Genomic DNA, 17,627 nt, shown 5'->3' with positions numbered 1-17,627 from the left:
CTGGGCAGAAAGGGTCGATGCAGATCCAGTCTGGCTGATACTTCCCAGCTCTTGAACCTCTTGGAGAGCTAGGATCTGGTATTTTCCCACAATGGGCGTCTTTCAGCCTTGGTCGGCACACATTGGCATAATTACCTGCCTTCCCGCAATACATGCATGGTCCCTCTTTGTGGTGCCTCTCTTCTTCCTCCTCTGCTGACAGATGAGGTTGAGCGTTTCCCAGGGGTGCTGTCATGAGTGAGCCAATTCCCAGTGACGGGTTGCAGCCAGCTCCCAGTAAAGGTTTGCAACCAGCTGAAGAAAGCAGGCAGGAACAGAGAGGGTTAACTGCCAGGCAGGATGAGCATCGGCTCATTCCACTTAGAATGCTTGTTGATAAGGGAATGTCTGAGAGCGGGCTGGAACCCAGCCAACGCTCTGAGAAGTGCAAACTTTGTCAGAACGTTTGTCAGAACGGGAAGAGATTGGAGCTGAGCCAGTCCCTCCTAAGAGTAGGTTAAGGGGAGGGATGTTAGACCGGAAGCAAAACAAGAGGCGTAAGACACGAAAGTTCTCTGTCTTCTGTAGAAACTGGAAGGAGTCTTCAGAAGGGTCATCATGATTGATGATACTGGGAGGCTGTGTTAGAGCTGTCCGGAGCTATCTATTGTTTTGACAATAAATCATCCTTTTTAATTAACTACACTTACTGTGTGATCAAGCCGGGGACTGGACTCCTGACAGGTGCCAACTTGAATAAAACACGGGGGGTGGGGGTGGGGAAGCAATCTACCAATTTCGCCATTCCTATAAGATGAGAGAGTCTTGAGAGTGAACACACCTTGCTTCACCTTTAAAAGCTGGCCGGAGATGTGCGGATACTTTTTGGGGCATCTTTGTAGCTTCTGCCCAGTTCTGAACTTCTTGCCCTGCTGCTGAACTCCTGAATTGTGTCTCCTGAGCACCATTGCTGCTGAGTCTGCACCATTTCAAGCAAGAGCATCTATCTGTGTGTTCTGGGTGGGAGCCTGGACACATAACAGCAAGATGAGGAAATTTTAAAAACAACAACCAACAACCCTGGAATTTGGACAAAGATGATAATGTGGAATTACTGAATACCGAACAGATGAAACTGGACCAATATTTTTATAGCTTCTAAAGATAAGTTAGGTCTGCAGAGTTCACAATCCCAGTGGCAAATCGCTTTGACCCACTATATCTGGAAATGGGTCGGCAGATACCTTGTGGGTCTTAGAAAGTCGTGGTGGGGATGACAGTAGAAGCTCTCCAGATTGAAAAAGCCCCCAAAGAAAAAGTGGAACTGCTTGAGAAACAGTGTCTAGCCAGGCAGTTTTTATGCAACTATTTTTATGCAACTAGAGCATACTGTTAAGAAGTTGGGGTATCTGGCTGCTGAGCAGAGTTTTAGAAATGCGTCTACCATTACTGAGCTGTGTCATCCTCCTTAAGGAGTAATCAAGTACCTAAGAATCAAACAAGCGGGGATTTCCACTCAATGTAATATTGTATAATGTAATATTGAAACTATCAGTCAGCACCGTATTTTTTGCTCTATAAGACGCACCAGACCACAAGACACACCTTGTTTTTGGAGGAGGAAAACAAGAAAAAAAATATTCTGAATCTCAGAAGCCAGAACAGCAAGAGGGATCACTGCGCAGTGAAAGCAGCAATCCCTCTTGCTGTTCTGGCTTCTGGGATAGCTGCGCAGCCTGCACTCGCTCCTTAAGATGCACACACATTTCCCCTTACTTTTTTAGGAGGGAAAAAGTGAGTCTTATAGAGCAAAAAATACGGTATATATTACGGGGTACCACTTTCACCTGCGCTTCCATGTTATAGACTAAATAGCACCATAAGATTACAGCTGGGCCTGCCATTTATACAATGTAGATCTAAAACTAGGGAAGAGGATCTTGGATAAAAGACAGCCATTGAGAATTCTTCAAAATTTTGAAACTAGAAGGACTCTGTCCTTAGTGATGGGAATGAAAGCTTAATTAATTCAGAAGGAACATTCCGAAGACACATTAGTCGGACCTCTGCCATGAGTCAGAAAGGAGGGGAAGCATCCTTCCTTCTACCTGAGCTCAAGTACTTCCTCACACAGCACATAATTAGTTCGTGGAATTTGCTGCCAAAATATGTTTTATTTATTCCCCTGCTTTTTACATCAGGGAACCCAAGGTGCCACACATAGCATTGTTCTCAAGCAGTCTCCCACAAAGGCACTAGCCCAGTGCTGCTTAGTTTTTGCATGGTCGTGCTTTGGGATCATGACCAGAGACCAAGATATGGTGACAGTCACTACCTTCATAGTTTTTAAGTGGATAGGATATATCTATTAATGGCTAATAATCATGATGGCTGTATTGGCCATGAGGTTGGCCACTTGTTTTGGAGCAGGGTGCTTGAGCAGATGAGCCTTAATATCCTAATATTTTCTTCTCTGGAATTCCCATTCTGATGTTCTGACTCATGTTGTACTCGTGCCTGTATAAGACATTTGGCTGTCACTCAGCAGTCACACACCCAGCTAACAGGGAAAATATGAGCACATCATTGCACAATGCCTAATTATGCTATTTTAAAAATATTTCAACTATATGCACAAACTGACAGTAAGCAAACTTACATTAAAACCTTTCAGAAACAGAGAGCGTCAGCTTATTTAAATCTCTGTAAAGAGGCCATGCACCTTTTTGGATAATTACATACATCAGAAGTATCAGAAGTGTTGGTAGTCATGCCTAAAGAAGAGAGGCGTGTTGCTCTACGCCATACTCAGATTATTCTCCTCCATTGTGAATAACTTGAAATAATAATAATAATAGATATGACAGATCATTTTCCAAGACCCTTCTTCATGTACCTCCTCCATGAGAGGTCCGGAAGGTCTGGCAACACGAGAACAGGGCCTTTTCCGCAGTGGCTCCTCGTCTGTGAAATGCTCCCCCCAGGGAGGTTTGCCTGGCGCCTTCATTATCTATTTTTAGGCGTCAGGTGAAAATGTTCCTTTTCAACCAGGCCTTTGGTTGACTGACATTCAATGCCCTTTTAAAATGGGGGGGGGGGAGTTATTGGGCTGTTTTTGTTTTTATTTTGATTATGTATTTTGTGATTTCATATTGTGATTTTATCCTGTGAATCACCCTGATGATGATAATGATAATAATGATAATAATAATTTATTATTTATACCCTGCCCATCTGGCTGGGTTTCCTTGAGAACTGCAGGTATAGGGCAGTATACTTACATACATACTAAAATATTGTAATATAATATAATATAATATAATATAATATAATATAATATAATATAATATAATAATGTCCTGGACTTTCAGGAGTTTAGCATTTTTGCTTTCTTGTTTTCAAACTTTTGTTCAAAAAAGGGAATATATATTTTCTCACAATTATTTATTTGGGCTTGTGGAGTCTCTCTCTCATTCAGGACAGAAAGAAGGTGCAAGGCTTAATTTTCAGGATCAGAAAACATTGTTAAACTACAGCTTGCATGTGAAAGGGTTGAAGCACTGCCAACTGGAACGGCAGCTCCTTTCCATCCAGGCATTGGCATCCGCTCAGCCCCCTCCGTTCACCCTTTGCCCCTCCACAGCAATCATCACTGCCCGTCTCCAGTTGCATGATCATAAGTGCTTCAAATCAGCATCACTTCCCTCCTGCACTGGCCTTTCCCAGTGGGAGAGCAGCTGCAGTGGTGTGCAGTGAAATTTCCCCCAGGGGAACAGTTAGGGCCAGAAGTGCCAGCTTGCCAAGGGTGTTTGGGCTGGAGGCTCTTACGTTGCGTGCATGCGTGAGCATCGTGCCTCACTTCCTAAGCTGGGCAGAAGCTTCCTGGGCTTTGAGGAAAAGACACCAGACCTCTAGAGAGATACATGGCCGCACCGGCAGCATATCTCCTCTTTCTCATATCGAAAAATGCAAGAAGGGCTTTTACACTCGCCAGAAGCTCGGCTCCGCCCTCGCTGGTCCTGGAAGGAGCCTTTAAAAAAGTCCCATATGCTCAGAGACTTTGCGTCTGTTCATTGGGGGAGATAGGAAGCCCAGAGCACTTGTTCTTTAGATGTCCCTTTTATGAAGAGGCACATAGTGAGACCATTGATCCCCTGCTGGTGAGGCTCGCTGACCTCCCAGAAAAGCAAAAATTTGACCTTTTCCTGCTAGGCAAAGATCATAAGACGACCCGGATGATCGCCAGATTCTGTGTACAGATCTGTAGGTGCAGACCATCCCCCTGACCCAAACTAGTTCGTTAAGAAAATCCCCAAACTCGGTTCCATGGGTGACTCTGGGTCATCTCTCTGCGCTTATCTATACGTTTATCACATTTATAATTTTTAAATTTATTGCTGTACATTGTTTTAAATGTTTGTTTTCCTTCTGGGATTTGTACCCCCAAGTGTGTTTTATAAGCTGGTCTCTGACCGTAATAAATTATCTATCTATCTATCTATCTATCTATCTATCTATCTATCATCTATTTATATCACCAGACTTCTGACAGGATGCTGGAAGGTGGTGGGAGGGCTCTTAGACCCATTGAGCAGCACATCTCTTTTCCTAAGCCAGGCAAAAGCTTCCTAGGCTTTGGGAAGGCCGGCACCAGGGGAACATTTAGGGAACTAACCTATAGTCCCCCCCCTGACCACACGCCACGGAGTGGCAGGTTCTGCATCCTGGAAGGAGATGCCCTGCTTAGCTTTGAAAAGCATTGCACACGGGTAGGCAAACTAAGGCCCGCGGGCCAGAACCGGCCCAATCGCCTTCTCAATCCGGCCTGCGGATGGTCCAGGAATCAGCGTGTTTTTACATGAGTAGAATGTGTCCTTTTATTTAAAATGCACCTCTGGGTTATTTGTGGGGCATAGGAATTCGTCTCCCCCCCCCAAAAAAATAGTCTGGCCCCCGCACAAGGTCTGAGGGACAGTGGACCAGCCCCCTGCTGAAAAAGTTTGCTGCCCTTGTACATTGCCTCTTTCAACAGTTGCCTTTCCCACTGGGAGAAACCAGCATGAGAATGGCTGGTTATCAGATGATGTACCCCAAGCACCTCTGACCAGCATCCAGCAACATCCCTCCCTCCACAACCTTTCTGAAAAGGCCATGGAGAGAGTTGCCAGTTGCATGGCACCCCAATGGCTCAGAGCAGTTTCATGCAACACCCCTCATTCCCACTCATTCGCCAAAAAGGAAACAGGGTGAAAGAAAGTAAAAGAGGAAAGGAAAAGGCTCTCATTCTGCTGCACATTACCCCATATCACACTTGAAAGAAAGAAAAAATGGTTTCCTTCCCTCGCCTTATAACAATAAAACAAGTATAAGCAGTGTTGCAGACTTATTTTGATGTGCCTGGGTGATTTCATTACAGTGGTACCTCGGGTTACATACACTTCAGGTTACAGATGCTTCAGGTTACAGACTCCGCTAACCCAGAAATATTACCTCAGGTTAAGAACTTTGCTTCAGGATGAGAACAGAAATCGTGCTACGGTGGCACAGCAGCAGCGGGAGGCCCCATTAGCTAAAGTGGTGCTTCAGGTTAAGAACAGTTTCAGGTTAAGAACGGACCTCCAGAACGAATTAAGTACTTAACCCGAGGTACCACTGTATTTCTGCTGGTTCATTCTGAGAGGGAAAGTTGAGCAGTGAACGAGTTAAAGAAATCGGCAAGGCAAATATATTCCACGAAAAAGTGAAAAGGAAACATTTCTGCTGACCTAAGGCTTTCTAAAAGTTTGTTTCTCTAATACCTATAAGTGGGGCCTATACTGACCTGGCAGTGTCTTGTTCAGATTCTGTGAAAGATTTCCTCACATCAGGAAGCAGCTGCATCTTAATTTCTAACTCCCTGAAGTTTAAGTTTAATTATTTCTCTTTAAAAGAAAAAAGAAAATTCATTAACCCGTATTGGGTCAAACTGACAAAGTGCACCAAAAGAGCTGATAAAGGGAGAGCTGAGATGTCCTGAAAAATTACTGAATTTATAGAACTTATTCCTCGCCCCCCCCCCCCAATCACATATAAAGGTATGGATTGAATTCACACCTAATACTGGACCTGAACTTGCTTGCTGGTCTTGTAGCTTGGCATGCGTCGCTGAAGTGTTGCATATATTTTCCAGACATGTATGCAGAACTCCGTGAACTGGGTGTGAAAAAATGAAAGTTCCTAGTGTATATGGTTATGAAGATGCTTTAAAAACATTCAGGGAAAGGGTGGAATTAAACCATCCAAGGATTTTATATTTCATTTTCGGGATATTTGGAGGGGAGGGTCCCTATGTTCATGCCCCTATCTCAAATCCCACCCCCAGAAAAATCATATATCACTATTGTTTCCTGTTTGCCCACCTGTCTCCTTTGGTCATTACTATTCTTTGAAAACAGGGCCATTTAAAAAATAAATTACTGGAACTTCAATGGTTCCAGTAAATAGCAAAATTTACAAAAGCAATATCAAAATCAGAAAGAAGTACAACAATGTATATGTCGCATTTATAGATGTGTTCAAACTGCACTGGTGGTGCTGAATTAGCTCCACAGTGTGCATGATCTTCATCTTAATGCATTTCATATCCTAACACAATGTCACTTCCAGTCCAGCCCCTATGATTTAATACTTTCTTAACTTTCGGGCATATAGATGACCTGGTGGTAACTCACCCCATTGTGCATAGAACTCCAGTTGTCCTGGTGAGGAGACTGACCTGATCAGACTGCTGGAGCTGAACAGAAATCCAGGGACACAGGGGAACTGCAAAGTTGTTCTCACCACGTTGCAAGACAGTGCAGATAACCAGCTTACAAAGTGATTGCATGTGACCATGCCATAGCAACACTTGATAAATGGCTGTATATATTTACCAGGACGCGGGTGGCGCTGTAGTCTAAACCACTGAGCCTCTTGGGCTTGCCGATCGGAAGGTTGGAGGTTTGAATCCCCGTGACAGGGTGATCTCCCGTTGCTCTGTCCCAGCTCCCGCCAACCTAGCAGTTTGAAAGCACACCAGTGCAAGTAGATAAATAGGTACCACTGTGGCGGAAAGGTAAACGGCATTTCCATGTGCTCTGGTTTCCATCACGTTGTTCCGTTGCACCAGAAGTGGCTCAGTCCTGCTGGCCACATGATCCGGAAAGCTGTCTGCGGACAAATGCTGGCTCCCTCAGCCTGAAAGCAAGATGAGTGCCGCAACCCCATAATTACCTTTGACTGGACTTAACCATCCAGGGGTCCTTTACTTTTACCTTTTTTATATATTTACCATCTAGCATGTTCTAAAGACTTGAACACTGCCTGTTATTTTGTTCAAAATGTGGGAGATTGTTTATTTGTATAACATATACACAGTGCTTTGCTCATAGCAACCTACTATCTGAATGGTATCTCATGCCTTTGCCACAATACTCTACAGTGTGGTGTAGTGGTTAAGAGCAGTGGACTTGTAATCTGGTGAACCGGGTTTGATTCCCTGCTCCTCCACATGCAGCTGCTGGGTGACCTTGGGCCAGTCACACTTCTCTGAAGTCTCTCAGCCTCACTCACCTCACAGAGTGTTTGTTGTGGGGGAGGAAGGGAAAGGAGGATGTTAGCTGCTTTCCTTAGGGTAGTGATAAAGCGGGATATCAAATCCAAACTCCTCCTCCTCCTACTCTTCTTCTTCTTCTTTTTCTTCTTGAAATTCCCCAACACTTTCATATCTGGGAGAGGGGGAGTTACATTGTGTGGGTACAAATCTATAACATCGAACATGCATTTTTGGGGTTGGAGGGAACTGTAAAGGATTTATATCTCTACAAGAAAAAAATGTCAAAGTTGGTTAATATTTCAAACATTATTTATTGGAGTTTATCACCATATGGCTTCCTTATTTAACTTTCCCTTTACATGGACAAGGGGTTCTTCATGCATGGTAATATAAAACAGGTTTACCTCTTCTCCTTTCTCACGTATTGGAGAGAATGATTTGGATGGGGTGCCAGAAGCCTGCCCACTGCATTGAATTCAAGTTCCCTCTTTTACACAGTGGTTTCAAGTGGGTCTCAGGGGTGGGGGCCCAGCAGTTTCTGGTGGGTCTGTGGGCTCCCCGGTTCTCTTGCTTCATTCAGCACAATTCAATAAGCAGAGCTCACTTTCAAATGAGGCAGAAGAGCCAACGTGCTGGAAAAGAAGGGAACCGGCAGAAGTAAAGCACAAAGAAACCCCAGCAAGAAACCCTTGTATAAAACAGACCGTTATCATTAAACAGCAGCCCTATAATCCATCAACCCAGTAAATGTAGGAAGCACACAACAGCCAGTGTTACGCTGACTGAGATAAGAAGGTAGTGCTGTGGCAAAACCTGTCCTCCATTTGCTTGAAAGTTTTCTTCCCCTAGAAAAGAGGCGGCTTCTTCTTCTGCTTCATTTGCAGGGTAGAATTGTTTCAGTGGATATGGGGCTATGAGCTTAGCTCCTTGTTGCAAGGTGGCCAAGGCTAGCATGTTTATTCAGGGGCAGAGAAAGGGGGATGCGGTGGGTGCGGACCGCCCCAAGTGTCACCACTGAGGGGGGTGACAAAATGCCGGGCGGCACTCACCGCGGGGCCTGCAGTGCACCTGAGCCATGTGTCTCTCCTCGGAGTGGCGCGGTGGCTTAGGTGACCGCAAGTTCCGCGCTGCCCCAAATAGTCTGCCCACTGCCTCCCTCCCAGCTGTAGGGCAGGAGGCAGGCAGACTCTGGAGGCCCCGCAGTGTGCCCCGCCCCTATGGATGGTTCACTCCACCCCTCTGGGTGACTTGCCCCACCCCTGGGCACGCCACCCCTGGCACCTGAACAGCTTCCTCCGCTGCTGTGTGTATTCAGTGTTTTGCAGCCTCCCCAGGTGCCCTGCTTACTTTTGTGGGGCGGGGGAAGGGGGCAGACATATAGGAGACAATATCGCCTGATATCGTCCCCTGGGTTTTAATGAAGGTATGTGGGAAGCTAGGGAGCATAGCGGTCAACTTTTCCCTTTTCTTGCGAGGAATCCTATTCAGAATAATGGGATTTCCCTTTAAAAAAGGGAACAGTATGCTCGGGAGTCCTGACTAGCAAGCGCCTGAGATCAGCCCAGTTGCTGATTTTGTTTTCAAAACAAGTTTTCAAAACAAGCAGCCTGGTAGATAGCTTCCTGTTCTTAGAGAGGAAAGGGCACAATAGGGTTTACAGGCAGTTCAGATATCTAGGATGACTGCAAAATGCAGACCACTAGAGTGATAATATATAGAATGAGAGGAGCAATACTCAAAACTTCTCAGCCACCTGAAAAGTAAGGTAGTTGAAACAAGAAAAGCCAACCTCCTATCCACGAGAATTTCACTGAAATTTTCTCCCCTCTTTCATAATTTTCAAATTCATTTTCTCATTTATTCATTGGAAATGACTGACATTTTCAGCACAGAAGTATATTTAAAGTGGCATATACAGGCAAATCTATATGCATTTTCCTGGCCCGAACAACACATACTAAATGTTGCACTTTAAAAAACTTGCCACTAAATTCAAAATCCGTAGCAGACGAATGTCATCAAGTTAGAAAGTGCCCCAAGCAGATTTTTTTTTTTTTTAAATGAAAATTCATTTTTTGGCTCCAAATCCCCCTTTTGACATCAATGAAATTTTCTTCTTAAACCACAATCCTGGCATAAATTATCAGCATGCAGACAGGGCTGCCTTGTTTTCAATCTTATTTCTCCACTCTTGTCAATATAAATAACATTTAATTAAAAGATGTAGACTGAAACCCTGTTTATTTTAGTAGCTAACCTATTAACAAAACTCTTAACATCGGAAGATGCAGTGAGACTAGCTGCTGGTGTGATCTCTGTGTTAGGGCACCTGCTGATTATAGTTTCAACAGAGTCAATCTAGAGTCGTCCTATTCAAACAAATGAATAGGAGCTTTCCATGTTCAAGGAACTCTTTCCACATTACCATGTTTGCAGAGGATCCAGTAAACATTGCAGAATATTTGTGTGTGTGTGTGTGTGTGTGTGTGTGTGAGATATTAATGCACATAGCTCAAGCAAGCCGTCCTTGGGATTTACCAGTTTCAGCCAGACTAAACCAAGAGCACAGTCCTCATATCACATGGATAGGCAAACTAAGGCCTGGGGGCCGGATCCGGCCCAATCGCCTTCTCAATCCAGCCTGCAGACGGTCCAGGAATCAGCGTGTTTTTACATGAGTAGAATGTGTGCTTTTATTTAAAATGCATCTCTGGGTTATTTGTAGGGCATAGGAATTCGTTCATATTTATTTTTTTTCAAAATATAGTCCGTCCCCCCACAAGGTCTGAGGGACAGTTGACCGGCCCCCTGCTGAAAAAGTTTGCTGACCCCTGTCATAGCACATAGGGCACAAAGAGCTCTACAGTGTTGCAAGCCATCACTTACCAAGAATTCCATGAACATTATGGCTGGAACTTACAACCTGAAAAGAAGAGGACATTAGGAACAGACTGGGTATTTTGTAACGTCATTTGTGATGCAGTTCTTAGGACAGGGGATTAGTTCATTTTGAATTGTTACGTTTCAGTCCTGAAGAATAAGCTTAACCAAAATAAATTCATTCAGCAAAACTGCATCATGGCAAAAGGCTGTTTATACTTTTCCGAAGTCCATCCCAATGTGCAGTGTCTTCTCTGTGAACGTCTTTCAGACCTGATAAGGAGACGCCTTTCCATACTATGGAACACACTTGCATTTGTAATGAACACCCACATTTCATCCTTTCACGTAATTAATTGGTTTGTCTCTTACAGAAAAAACACTTAACTCATAAATTCTAGAAGGGCAAGGTTCACATCTGGTGTGCATTTTTCCTTTTTCTTTTTTTGCTATATGATTCAGAGAAAATTTATTGATTTTCTTACATGGTAAAAATTATACATTCCAAATAAAATACAAAAGGAACAATAAATTACCAAATAAACAAATATGTATAAATCCTTAAATTCCCAAAGAAGACTTGTATTTAATTCACAATTTCTTAATTTCTCCATATGGCTTCCCATCTCCTCATTAAGGGTTCACCCCCCCTTTTTTATTATCACTGCTTCAATATTCCTTATGTGCATTTCTTTCTTTTATTTTATCTCATGTATTCTTTCTCTAACTTACGAATTGCAGAGTTTAGACAAAGCATGTCCAGGTTTTCACTTGTGGACAATGTTTAGTTAAGTATTCTTTATAAATTCCCCATTCTTTTTTATACCTTTGAGTTGTCTGTCTCCTAATTGTCTCAGTCATTTTTGCTAATTCAAGATATTCAAAAAGGTGTTCCTTTGTGTTAGATTCTGTAGCTGTAATAAATTCAGTAGTTACCTTTTGGTGATCATAGCACCCAAACTTACTTTTCATCCTAAACAGGCTGCGGCACTTATGATGAAATTGCTCTGAAGGTAATTTTACAAGGTTTAAAGCTGCTTGGTGGTTTCTGATTTCTTCTGCTTTTGGCAACATCTTCCATGGGGATTTAAGGTGACACGGTTCTTACATTTGCTATTTCAGCACAGAAGTGGACAGTGTGTTCTCAGACAGATGAGGTCACTTCTGTGGCCACGTGCTTTTTTCATCTAGTGGGTCCATGGTCCTACAGAAATATCTTTGTTATTTTACCCATGAAAGAATAACAGCAATTTATTAATAATGTTACTTGCAATGCTATCATATTTGACCAACACTTAGATCACATTATAGCTTAAATCAGAAAAAGATTGCTTTTGCCATCTTGATGACATCATAAAACCTCTGAGCTATAATAACTCCGAACTGGCTACCATGTGAACAAAGAATCCATACACACAACACCATTCAGAAGAATAGAATAGGATTTTGCCACCTTTTGTGAACCTGATGTGTGCATTGTTCAGCTCTTGGTCCATAACTTAAGGAGGATAAGTGGCTAATCTAAGTTCAATGCATTTGCTTTGATGTGAGATCCTGTGAAACCCATAAGAACTTTATTTTTATGTAAATATGGATAGGGTTAAAAGACGTATCTTCTGAAAGAAAGAACCCCCCAGCCCCATAGCTTATGTCAGGGGTAGCCAACTTGATGGTTTCCATGATGGATGGCAATTTCCATCATCTTTATTATTGACCATGCTGATAGAGGGTCTTGGAATCCAAGCAAGCCTGGAGGGCACCACACTTTCTTTGGGCATGCTTCCGTTGATCTCTCGTGCAAAGACGAGTTTCTTCTATAATGATCCATATGGTCATTTCAGTCTCATCACCTTTCATTTGCACAACTTTCACAATCGATGACTTTCTCCCACCTCTCTTTGCCCTAGCCTTCACAAACCCAGTGCCCTCCAGAAATCTTGGACTATTAAGTCCCACCAAGTAGAGAGTTGTAGTCTGAAATGTCTGGAGGTGAGGGCAGCAGATTGGCAAAGGCTGCTTTGCCCTTTCTGTTACACACACACACATTCCCATTTGTCAAAGCACCCTTTCCATCTGTAGCAGCTTAAGGTAAAGGTAAAGGGTATCAGCTTAAGGTAAGGTAAAGGGACCCCTGACCATTAGGTCCAGTCGTGGACAACTCTGGGGTTGCGGCGCTCATCTCGCTTTATTTGCCAAGGGAGCCAGCGTACAGCTTCTGGGTCATGTGGCCGGCATGACTAAGCCGCTTCTGGCGAACCAGAGCAGTGCACGGAAACGCCGTTTACCTTCCCGCCGGAGCAGTACCTATTTATCTACTTGCACTTCATGCTTTCGAACTGCTAAGTTGGCAGGAGCTGGGACCGAGCAACGGGAGCTCACCCCGTCAAGGGGATTCAAACCGCCGACCTTCTGATCGGCAAGCCCTAGGCTCAGTGGTTTAATCCACAGCACCACCCGCATCCCTTTTTAAGGTAAAGGTAAAAGGATCCCTGACCATTAGGTCTAGTTGCGGATGACTCTGGGGTTGCGGCGCTCATCTCGCTTTACTGGCCGAGGGAGCCGGCGTACAGCTTCCGGGTCATGTGGCCAGCATGACTAAGCCGCTTCTGGCGAACCAGAGCATTTGTCAAAGCACCCTTTCCATCTGTATCAGCTTAGTGTTGTGTAAATATCCATCCAGCATTTGTTTCTTTGTTTAATTTACAACATTTCTATGATGTGCAATAACACAAGTTCTCTGAGCAGCTTCCAATAAAAACAAAAACAAATAAATGCAAACCATGATTATAAGCATGAACTCTAATGCACTATGCTCACTAATTGCTTACTAATGGGTAGTGAGTGGCAATTTAATAACAACTGTTAACACCGCAGCAAAAACGTTTAAAGAAAACACTGAGAAAATAAGAATGTGCAGCTTTCAGAAAGAGACAGGTGGGTTCCAAAGTGAAAACTATAAGTGACTCTCTCCAGGGAGATCAACTCCAAAGTTCACTTCACCATTTCTACCCGTTATAGAGCACATTTGATGCTAACAGCTTTCTCCTGTCCTGGCAGGTGGTTTTTAAATCAAGCATTGTTAAATCTGTAGAGCTTAGAGTGATGCATCAGACAGTTCTGACACCCGCTCTTGCTTCTGCGCTCATTTCACATAAACTTGCTGTAGGCCTGAGGCATTGCTAACCAGGCAGCTTCAGTTCCAACATCTGAAAGCCGAAAAGCAAAGGAACAAAGGCATGGGCCCATCCAGACTCATGATGGGGAATCAGCTTTGTGTCGCTTTGTGATGATCCCACAACTCCAGACTATCCTCCCCACCTGTAGAGGTTCCTTTTTTAACTAAATAAGGATCTTCATTAGAAGCAAGAAGAAAATAACCACTAGAAAGGAGGGGAAACTCTTGAGTGACTAATTTAGAAGCTTCTCTAAGGTCTCATCAAAATGACTGACAGAATGTGTGAAGAAAATGTGTGCCCTACACTGAGATATGCCCCCTCTCTGTTTCAAGGTGTTCTCCTCACCCAGGACCTTTTTGTCTCCAGAGCACTTAGACCTAAAGTCTGCCCTAGGGATGATGGAGCTGTCATGTGGTGAGTCAGGCTGCTTGACCAACTCTGTGCTCAGTGCTGACTGATTCGCTGGAGAGAGACAAAGAGAGTTCCTCTATCTAGAAATGCTAAACATTGAAATGGACCCCCATGCAATCAAAGCAGCCTCAGTCGCCTTCAGTTTTTTTTACCCTTAATTTCACTAGCATTGCCGCTTTGTCTTTTTACCTGATTGCGTTTTGGCTAACATGTTAGTCATGTCCGACTCTTTGTGACCCCATGGACCAGAGCATGCCAGGCACTTCTGTCTTCCACTGCCTCCCGCAGCTTGGTCAAACTCATGCTGGTAGCTTCGAGAACACTGTCCAACCATCTCGTCCTCTGTCATCCCCTTCTCCTTGTGCCCTCCATCTTTCCCAACATCAGGGTCTTTTCCAGGGAGTCTTCTCTTCTCATGAGGTGGCCAAAGTCTTGGAGCCTCAGCTTCAGGATGTGTCTTTCCAGTGAGCACTCAGGGCTGATTTCCTTCAGAATGGATAGGTTTGAGCTTTTTGCAGTCCATGGGACTCTCAAGAGTCTCCTCCAGCACCATAATTCAAAAGCATCAGTTCTTCGGCAATCAGCCTTCTTTACGGTCGACTAACATAACTGGGTGTAAAATTAGCACCAGCACTATGGGTGGCCTCGCGGTGGTAAAAGCTGGAGTAAAATGCCGCACAACATGCTCCCTATAATTGCCACATCTCTTCAGACCTCATTTGGTCTTTCTGCAATGGGCAGAACACCTTAGCTGTGTTCTATAAGTTGTTAAACCATAATCGCGGCACTGTGGTGAGCCAAAGCGATTCCGCCATCTGTTTACAGAGGGAGAGACAGGTATGGGGGTGGGAAGGTATAAGCATGATTCACAACATATTCGTACATGTGCCTGGTAATGGAAACCATTCTAGAAGTAATCATCCTGTGTCTGGAAAATGTTATGTCTGAACCAGCTCAAAAGTCTAAAGCCAGGGGTGTGTTGCCCAGAGTTGTGTTCAACTGCAGAGCTCTTACATTTGATAGTTGTGCTATTTATTAAATATAAATCTTTTTTTAAAAAACACCCGCTGACAAATTATGTGTCTGAGGGCTGCAGGCAACACCATTTGACAGCTACTAATATATTTCTTCTGACATTTTTTTCTGCATGCAAAATTCCTGTTGACTTCAACGCGCAGGACAATGATGGTTCTGTCAATTGCTCACATGCAGACTCCAGTTTAATTAGCTGCAGATGATGAGTTACCTGCCTTTGGGGAGTTTTGCAGAAGAGAATCTTTGCCTTGGTTTTATTGCAAGTATAGGTTTACAGGCATAGGCCTATTTTATTGAAAAGAACTCATAAACTTGTATGCTACTTGTATACTAGTGGACATAAGTGTGCATAGGAACACTGATGTGCATCTGACTGCTTAAGCAGCATCTTCCAACAGAATCCCATCTTACAGGTATAAAAACCCAGACTAGGCACCCCACTCCACCAATCCTATAACAGTAGGTCTCTTAAGACCTTTTAATCTTTCCATCTGTGCAGTTTTCCCACCCAGTTTTCTGATGAAGTATATTACCAAATCTGTGGCAAAAGAACAGCAGAATTCTACATTTCTACGCAGAATTAACTCCAATTTTGTTTGGTGGGGCTTACTCTCTGGTTAGTGGGGTTAAGGTTGCAGCCTTATTGTGGTAGAAGCTTTCATGCGCCTATCTCAGTGTGGATCTCATTTCAGCCCAGATAAAGCAACTTACTAGAATTGCTGTTGTTGTCATCTGTCTGCCTCAGAGACAATGGAAGAGTGTGCCATTGGGGGTAAAGTCAAAGCATTGGAGAGTTACAGGGCCTGCAGTGGGTTTAGAGACCAATACGGGAGAGACATGTTTTATTGCAGGTGGGGCAAATGAAGGCATCTGGTTTCACTGTTATAAAGGTAAAAGGTAAAGGACCCCTGGATGGTTAAGTCCAGTCAAAGGTGACTATGGGGTTGTGGTGCTCATCTTGCTTTCAGGCTGAGGGAGCTGGCGTTTGTCCACAGACAGCTTTCTGGGTCATGTGGCCAGCAGGACTAAACCGCTTCTGGCACAACGGGACACCGTGACGGAAACCAGAGCACATGGAAACGCCATTTACCTTCCTGCCATAGCGGTAGCTATTTATCTACTTGCACTGGTGTGCTTTTGAACTGCTAGGTTTGCAGGAGCTGGGACAGAGCAACGGGAGATCACCCTGTCGTGGGGATTCGAACCTCTGACCTTCCGATCGGCAAGCCCAAGAAGCTCAGTGGTTTAGACCACAGCGCCACCTGGTAAATATATACAGCCATTTATGAAGTGTTGCTATGGCATGGTGCACATGCAATCACTTTGTAAGCTGGTTATCTGCACTGTCTTGCAACATGGTGAGAACAACTTTGCAGTTCCCCTGTGTCCCTGGATTTCTGTTTAACTGCAGCAGTCTGATCAGGTCAGTCTCCTCACCAGGACAACTGGTGCTCAGTGGTATAGACCACAGCGCTACCCACGTCCTTATACACTGTTATAGATGCACCATGGCATTTCTTCACTCTGCACTCCTGCCAATGGTCATTTCTCCTCTTGTCCACCAGAACATATTCTAAAAAGCTGAGGGATTTCCTTGGGGTTTCTTGCCAAGGCAGCAAGGTCCCTGTATAACTTATGGATTCACTGAAGCGCCAGATATATGTGTGGGGAGAGCAGGGTACGTAAACATACATCTCGAGGGGTGTGTGCGCAGAGGGGGCTGCAGAACAGGCGAGAGGACGGGGCATAGAGATTGTGGTGATCTGCGTGGAAGAGAGATTTGAGAAAAGGAGGAGGAGGAAGGGGGAAAGGGGGTTGAAGGGGAAATTGGGGGTGCAGAAGGGTTTTCAAAAAAAGGAGGGAGTAACAGGCATGGGAGTGGAGATGAAGAGGAAGGCAGGAGCAAGAAAGGGTCTGGAGAAGAGGAGAGGGTGGTTTCCTAATTGGACAGAAGATGGAAAGGGTGCCTACTGGTTGCAATGTGTGTGAGGGGTCTGTGTGCAAGGGGAGGTTACACAAAAGGAGAGGCAAGGAGGAGAAGGCATGGGCAGGAGGGGCAAGGTGAAAACAGGAGGCAAAGTAGGGCTGCGGAATAGAAGTGGCTTCAGAACCTGGGTTGGAAAGGCAAAAAGTGAGTTTAGTAGTTGCAGGAAAGGGGATGCTCTGGGAGGTTGATGTGAGGGAAATTGCAGGGTGATGGGGTTGGTGAGTAGAGCAAGAAAGGGCACAGCCTAGTAAACATGTAAACACTCCATGTTGTATTATGTAAATAATGTGTGTGCTAGACATTTCCTTTGCAATGAACCCACCCCGGAAAGAATCTACTAAAGAGCACCCATGGACTGCACTTATTATGGTCTCGTTCCTTCCCTTTCCTGCCACCTTGTCGAGATATGGGTTGCTCTCGCTTCTTGACCCTTTGATCTCCAGCGTCACATTTTCGAGATGAACCTCTTAACGAAACAACCAGCTCCCATCCACGATTGGTGTGTTGGTGCGTACTGAGGGCCAGCCCAAAATTTATATACCTTTGGACAAGCAAGCTTTCTTTATGGCTGGCTGGCTGGCCTGTC

At 44.3% G+C, this 17,627-nt stretch overlaps 1 protein-coding gene across 2 annotated transcripts in view; it reads left to right on the top strand.

The window, feature by feature from the left end:
• ADAMTSL1 (ADAMTS like 1) overlaps positions 1–17,627 on the top strand; it is a 485,290-nt gene that overhangs the window by 211,921 nt on the left and 255,742 nt on the right. The window lies entirely within an intron of this gene.

The sequence above is a fragment of the Podarcis pityusensis genome (assembly GCF_964106645.2).
Source record: "Podarcis pityusensis genome assembly, chromosome: 17".
NCBI lineage: Eukaryota > Metazoa > Chordata > Lepidosauria > Squamata > Lacertidae > Podarcis > Podarcis pityusensis.
The sequence above is the reverse complement of the archived record's forward strand: the minus strand, read 5'-3'. Positions and strand labels throughout refer to the sequence as shown.